We start from the raw sequence: 7,500 nt of genomic DNA, 5'->3' as shown, positions 1-7,500 counted from the left end.
CCACCCGCCGGGTCCAGCCGGTCCCGGTCCCGGGAACCTGCTCCCGGGGCCAGCCGGAGCCACGCCCCCTCCTCTGACGCTTCCAGCTGCCGCCTCCCCTCCCACCCCCCAAACTCACACTGGCCCTCGCCGGCCCGCCCACCCGCCTACCTGCTTGCCCGCCGCCGCTGGGTGGCGTGCCGGACACTCTCGCACACAGGTACACAGACAGGGACACAGGGACACAGGCACTCAGGCACACAGGGACACAGGGACACAGGGACACAAGGACACAGGGACACAGGCACTCAGGCACTCAGGCACTCAGGGACACAGGGACACAGGGACACAGGCACTCAGGCACTCAGGGACACAGGGACACAGGGACACAAGGACACAGGGACACAGGCACTCAGGCACTCAGGCACTCAGGGACACAGGGACACAGGGACACAGGGACACAGGGACACAGGGACACAGGCACTCAGGCACACAGGGACACAGGTGGCGGGCCGGAGGCCTCTCCCCACTGTGTGGCAGGGGTCCAAGAGCCACCCCAGCCCAACCCAGAGGGTCTTTTGCACCTCTCTAGAGGCCACCCAGAGACCCCAGGCCGCAGCAGAAGCCTCCCCCGCATGCTCTGCAGGCTTCCGACCCACCCCAGGCCGCACCAGAAGCCTCCCCCGCACGCTCTGCAGGCTTCCGACCCACCCCAGGCCGCACCAGAAGCCTCCCCCGCACGCTCTGCAGGCTTCCGACCCACCCCAGGCCGCACCAGAAGCCTCCCCCGCACGCTCTGCAGGCTTCCGACCCACCCCAGGCCACAGCAGAAGCCTCTCCCGCACGCTCTGCAGGCTTCTCAGCCACCCCAGGCCGCACCAGAAGCCTCTCCCGCACGCTCTGCAGGCTTCTCAGCCACCCCAGGCCGCACCAGAAGCCTCTCCTGCACGCTCTGCAGGCTTCTCAGCCACCCCAGGCCGCAGCAGAAGCCTCTCCCGCACGCTCTGCAGGCTTCTCAGCCACCCCAGGCCGCAGCAGAAGCCTCTCCCGCACGCTCTGCAGGCTTCTCAGCCACCCCAGGCCGCAGCAGAAGCCTCTCCCGCACGCTCTGCAGGCTTCTCAGCCACCCCAGGCCGCACCAGAAGCCTCTCCCGCACGCTCTGCAGGCTTCTCAGCCACCCCAGGCCGCAGCAGAAGCCTCTCCCGCACGCTCTGCAGGCTTCCGACCCACCCCAGGCCGCAGCAGAAGCCTCTCCCGCACGCTCTGCAGGCTTCCGACCCACCCCAGGCCGCAACAGAAGCCTCTCCCGCACGCTCTGCAGGCTTCCGACCCACCCCAGGCCGCAGCAGAAGCCTCTCCCGCACGCTCTGCAGGCTTCCGTCCCACCCCAGGCCGCACCAGAAGCCTCCCCCGCACGCTCTGCAGGCTTCTCAGCCACCCCAGGCCGCACCAGAAGCCTCCCCCGCACGCTCTGCAGGCTTCTCAGCCACCCCAGGCCGCACCAGAAGCCTCCCCCGCACGCTCTGCAGGCTTCTCAGCCACCCCAGGCCGCACCAGAAGCCTCCCCCGCACGCTCTGCAGGCTTCTCAGCCACCCCAGGCCCCAACAGAAGCCTCTCCCGCACGCTCTGCAGGCTTCCGACCCACCCCAGGCCCCAACAGAAGCCTCTCCCGCACGCTCTGCAGGCTTCTCAGCCACCCCAGGCCGCAGCAGAAGCCTCTCCCGCACGCTCTGCAGGCTTCTCAGCCACCCCAGGCCGCAGCAGAAGCCTCCCCCGCATGCTCTGCAGGCTTCCGACCCACCCCAGGCCGCAACAGAAGCCTCCCCCGCACGCTCTGTAGGCTTCTGACCCACCCCAGGCCCCAACAGAAGCCTCCCCCGCACGCTCTGCAGGCTTCTCAGCCACCCCAGGCCGCAGCAGAAGCCTCTCCCGCACGCTCTGCAGGCTTCTCAGCCACCCCAGGCCGCACCAGAAGCCTCTCCCGCACGCTCTGCAGGCTTCCGACCCACCCCAGGCCGCACCAGAAGCCTCCCCCGCACGCTCTGCAGGCTTCTCCGCCACCACAGGCCGCACCAGAGGATCTTTTGCACCTCTCTGGACGCCACCCAGAGACTCCAGGCCGCACCAGAGGCCCCCCCCCCCAACCATTTACAGGCTGCAGTGCCAGCCTAGGCCCCGCTGGCAGCCTCCCTTGTCTGCTTTGGAAGGCCTCCCATCCACTCCAGACCTGCCTGGAGGCCTCCCTCGACTGCTCCCGGGGCCCTCGAAGCCACCCTAGGCCTTTCTGGAGGACCTGCTCGACCGCTCGGGCGGCTTCTGACGCACCCTCGGCCATCCGGCGCCCAGCAGCTCCCAGGGCCAGGCACCGGCCTCCCCCTCCGGCCGCCCCTGGGGCCGGGGGTGGCTCGGACTCGGCGCCCCCAACGTGTCGTCCCGTCCCCCCCCCGCCCCGCACCGCCGAACATTCGCTGCAGCCGAGGGCTTGCCGCTCGACGCCTACCCCACCCGCCCAGCCCCCCGCTGCGGCCCGGCGCTGCCCCGGCCGCTGCGCCCCGCCTCTCATCGCTCCCCCCACCCGGCAACCGGCCGCCGGGCACGGCAAGTCCCAGGGCAGGGAACAGGTGCTGCCGGGACCCCCGTGCTGGGTGCCGGCTTCCCGGGGCTGCCCCGGGCACGGACAGGTCGCCCCCCCGCCCCGGCGAATGTTCACCGAACCGGCTGCCGGCTGCCTTCGAGCACCCCCCGCCCCCCGCCACTATCGTCCCCCCCGCCCCCCCTCCGCCTCCGCTGCCGCTTCTCCCCGCACCGCCTCCACTGCCTCCCCCCGCCGCCGGCGAACGAGTCGCCGGATCCGTAGGGTGCCGGGAGCCCGAACGGCGAGCGGCTCCGGCTGCTGCCGGGGCCGCGGGGCTTCGAGCCGCTCCGGCCGCGGCCGGGACCCCGTGCCGGAAGCCGGCATCCCGGGACGGCCCCGGGACGGCCCCGGTCGCCGGCCGGGTGACGTTCAGCGAAGCGGCTGCCGCCAGTCTTTGGGCCTCCCCCGTGCCGGGGCCGCGGGGCTTCGAGCCGGTCCGGCCGCGGCCGGGATCCCGGGCCGGACGATGGCTTCCCGGGCCGGTCCCGGTCGCCTCCCGGGTGACGTTCACCGAAGCGGCTGCCAGCTGTCTTCGAGCCCCCCCCCCCCCTCCGCCTCCGCTGCCGCTTCTCCCCGCACCCCCTCCACTGCCTCCCCCCGCCGCCGGCGAACGAGTCGCCGGATCTGTAGGGTGCCGGGAGCCCGAACGGCGAGCGGCTCCGGCTGCTGCCGGGGCCGCGGGGATTCGAGCCGCTCCGGCCGCGGCCGGGACCCCGTGCCGGAAGCCGGCATCCCGGGACGGCCCCGGGACGGCCCCGGTCGCCGGCCGGGTGACGTTCAGCGAAGCGGCTGCCGCCAGTCTTTGGGCCTCCCCCGTGCCGGGGCCGCGGGGCTTCGAGCCGGTCCGGCCGCGGCCGGGATCCCGGGCCGGACGATGGCTTCCCGGGCCGGTCCCGGTCGCCTCCCGGGTGACGTTCACCGAAGCGGCTGCCGGCTGTCTTCGAGCCCCCCCCCCCCCTCCGCCTCCGCTGCCGCTTCTGCCCGCACCCCCTCCACTGCCTCCCCCCGCCGCCGGCGAACGAGTCGCCGGATCTGTAGGGTGCCGGGAGCCCGAACGGCGAGCGGCTCCGGCTGCTGCCGGGACCGCGGGGATTCGAGCCGCTCCGGCCGCGGCCGGGACCCCGTGCCGGAAGCCGGCATCCCCGGACAGCCCCGGGACGGCCCCGGTCGCCGGCCGGGTGACGTTCACCGAAGCGGCTGCCGGCTGTCTTCGAGCCCCCCCCCCCTCCGCCTCCGCTGCCGCTTCTGCCCGCACCCCCTCCACTGCCTCCCCCCGCCGCCGGCGAACGAGTCGGCGGATCCGTAGGGTGCCGGGAGCCCGAACGGCGAGCGGCTCCGGCTGCTGCCGGGACCGCGGGGATTCGAGCCGCTCCGGCCGCGGCCGGGACCCCCGTGCCGGAAGCCGGCATCCCGGGACGGCCCCGGGACGGCCCCGGTCGCCGGCCGGGTGACGTTCAGCGAAGCGGCTGCCGCCAGTCTTTGGGCCTCCCCCGTGCCGGGGCCGCGGGGCTTCGAGCCGGTCCGGCCGCGGCCGGGATCCCGGGCCGGACGATGGCTTCCCGGGCCGGTCCCGGTCGCCTCCCGGGTGACGTTCACCGAAGCGGCTGCCGGCTGTCTTCGAGCCCCCCCCCCCCTCCGCCTCCGCTGCCGCTTCTGCCCGCACCCCCTCCACTGCCTCCCCCCGCCGCCGGCGAACGAGTCGCCGGATCTGTAGGGTGCCGGGAGCCCGAACGGCGAGCGGCTCCGGCTGCTGCCGGGGCCGCGGGGATTCGAGCCGCTCCGGCCGCGGCCGGGACCCCGTGCCGGAAGCCGGCATCCCCGGACAGCCCCGGGACGGCCCCGGTCGCCGGCCGGGTGACGTTCACCGAAGCGGCTGCCGGCTGTCTTCGAGCCCCCCCCCCCCTCCGCCTCCGCTGCCGCTTCTGCCCGCACCCCCTCCACTGCCTCCCCCCGCCGCCGGCGAACGAGTCGGCGGATCCGTAGGGTGCCGGGAGCCCGAACGGCGAGCGGCTCCGGCTGCTGCCGGGACCGCGGGGCTTCGAGCCGCTCCGGCCGCGGCCGGGACCCCGTGCCGGAAGCCGGCATCCCGGGACGGCCCCGGGACGGCCCCGGTCGCCGGCCGGGTGACGTTCAGCGAAGCGGCTGCCGCCAGTCTTTGGGCCTCCCCCGTGCCGGGGCCGCGGGGCTTCGAGCCGGTCCGGCCGCGGCCGGGATCCGGGGCCGGACGATGGCTTCCCGGGCCGGTCCCGGTCGCCTCCCGGGTGACGTTCACCGAAGCGGCTGACGGCTGTCTCCGAGCCCCCCCCCCCCCCCTCCGCCTCCGCTGCCGCTTCTGCCCGCACCCCCTCCACTGCCTCCCCCCGCCGCCCGCGAACGAGTCGCCGGATCTGTAGGGTGCCGGGAGCCCGAACGGCGAGCGGCTCCGGCTGCTGCCGGGACCGCGGGGATTCGAGCCGCTCCGGCCGCGGCCGGGACCCCGTGCCGGAAGCCGGCATCCCCGGACAGCCCCGGGACGGCCCCGGTCGCCGGCCGGGTGACGTTCACCGAAGCGGCTGCCGGCTGTCTTCGAGCCCCCCCCCCTCCGCCTCCGCTGCCGCTTCTGCCCGCACCCCCTCCACTGCCTCCCCCCGCCGCCGGCGAACGAGTCGCCGGATCCGTAGGGTGCCGGGAGCCCGAACGGCGAGCGGCTCCGGCTGCTGCCGGGACCGCGGGGATTCGAGCCGCTCCGGCCGCGGCCGGGACCCCGTGGCGGAAGCCAGCATCCCGGGACGGCCCCGGGACGGCCCCGATCGCCTCCTGGGTGACGTTCACCGAAGCGGCTGCCGGCTGTCTTCGAGCCCCCCCCCCCCCTCCGCCTCCGCTGCCGCTTCTCCCCGCACCCCCTCCACTGCCTCCCCCCGCCGCCGGCGAACGAGTCGGCGGATCCATACCGTCCCGAGAGCCCGAGGCGGCGGCACCCAGTGCGGGTCCGGCCGAGGCCGGGACCCCGTGCCTGTCGCAGGCTTCCCGGGACGGCCCCGGAACGGCCGCGGTCGCCGGCCGGGTGACGTTCTCCGAAGCGGCTGCCGGCTGTCTTCGAGCCCCCCCCCCCTCCGCCTCCGCTGCCGCTTCTGCCCGCACCTCCTTCACTGCCTCCCCCCGCCGCCCGCGAACGAGTCGGCGGATCCGTAGGGTGCCGGGAGCCCGAACGGCGAGCGGCTCCGGCTGCTGCCGGGACCGCGGGGATTCGAGCCGCTCCGGCCGCGGCCGGGACCCCGTGCCGGAAGCCGGCATCCCGGGACAGCCCCGGGACGGCCCCGGTCGCCGGCCGGGTGACGTTCAGCGAAGCGGCTGCCGCCAGTCTTTGGGCCTCCCCCGTGCCGGGGCCGCGGGGATTCGCCCCGGTCCGGCAGCTGACGGTTCCCTGTGTCGGACGCCGGCTTCCCGGGACTGCCCCGGGACAGCCCCGGTCGCCTCCCGGGTGACGTTCACCGAAGCTGCTGCCGCCTGTCTTTGTCCCCCCCCCCCGTGCTCTCCCTCAGGCGGGAGGTAGACGTGCTCTCCCTGGGCGAGTAGACGTGCTCTCCCTGGGCGAGTAGACGTGCTCTCCCTCGGCGAGTAGACGTGCTCTCCCTCGGCGAGTAGACGTGCTCTCCCTCGGCGAGTAGACGTGCTCTCCCTCGGCGAGTAGACGTGCTCTCCCTGGGCGAGTAGACGTGCTCTCCCTCGGCGAGTAGACGTGCTCTCCCTCGGCGAGTAGACGTGCTCTCCCTGGGCGAGTAGACGTGCTCTCCCTGGGCGAGTAGACGTGCTCTCCCTGGGCGAGTAGACGTGCTCTCCCTGGGCGAGTAGACGTGCTCTCCCTGGGCGAGTAGACGTGCTCTCCCTGGGCGAGTAGACGTGCTCTCCCTGGGCGAGTAGACGTGCTCTCCCTCGGCGAGTAGACGTGCTCTCCCTCGGCGAGTAGACGTGCTCTCCCTCGGCGAGTAGACGTGCTCTCCCTGGGCGAGTAGACGTGCTCTCCCTGGGCGAGTAGACGTGCTCTCCCTCGGCGAGTAGACGTGCTCTCCGCGGAGATCGCGCTTGTCGCCAAGGGGTCGCTGTTGCGCTCTGCCTCCGCCTACGTCATCGTACAAGCCGGCGTGATTTCTGCGACCTGCCGCTGGGCGGAGGTCGGCTGGTTGTGCGCTTGCGGAGCTGACGGCCCTCCAGTTCCGTATATGAGGGAACAAGCGACGCCGAGCACTCCCAGGGCAGCGCTGCCGAGCGGCTGCTCCAAGCCACCCGCCAGGCGGCTGGGCAGGGGTCCGTCTGGCTTCTCGGTGGCTTTCGCCCGGGTCAGAGAGGGGACCCGCGGGGCCGAACAAAGGCGCGGCGGTTTGGAGCGGCCGCTGGCGCACCCTCAGCGGTGTTGGATGGGTTTCGCTCGTCCGTGAGCCGGAGCCCAGCCCGGGCTCGGCAACGAAAGCGGGGAAAAGAAAAAAAGTTGACGAGTGGCTGGCGCCGGCCACTGCCGAAGTGTGGAACCCCCGAAGCGACGTTTGCCCGGTGGGGCACGGGGGCAGAGAAAGCCGGGGAGACGTGGTGCCGGCGTCGGTCCCACCAAGAATGGAAAGCAAGCCCGTCCAGGCACGGCGAGAGAGAGCCCGGTAAGGGGCAGAGAGAGTTCCCAGCACTGGACCCTCTTCACGGGGGTTCCCCCCCATGACCAAAGCCGCAGCCCGCGGGGGCACGGCATCGAAGGGAAAAGCCAGCGGCGGTGACTGGCCACTCGTATGCTATGGAGCCCGGCATGGGGGGAGGAGGGCAAGCCGGTGCCCCAGCACGGCTTCCTCCTGGCTCCAGAGGGGCGCCCCGTGATGGAGATGTAACTCGGTGCAGCTTGAGGGAAAATGCAAGCCCACA

Source organism: Melanerpes formicivorus, unplaced genomic scaffold (assembly GCF_026170545.1).
Source record: "Melanerpes formicivorus ecotype bairdi unplaced genomic scaffold, bMelFor1.0.p_v2 SCAF_368, whole genome shotgun sequence".
NCBI lineage: Eukaryota > Metazoa > Chordata > Aves > Piciformes > Picidae > Melanerpes > Melanerpes formicivorus.
This window is presented reverse-complemented; position numbering follows the sequence as displayed.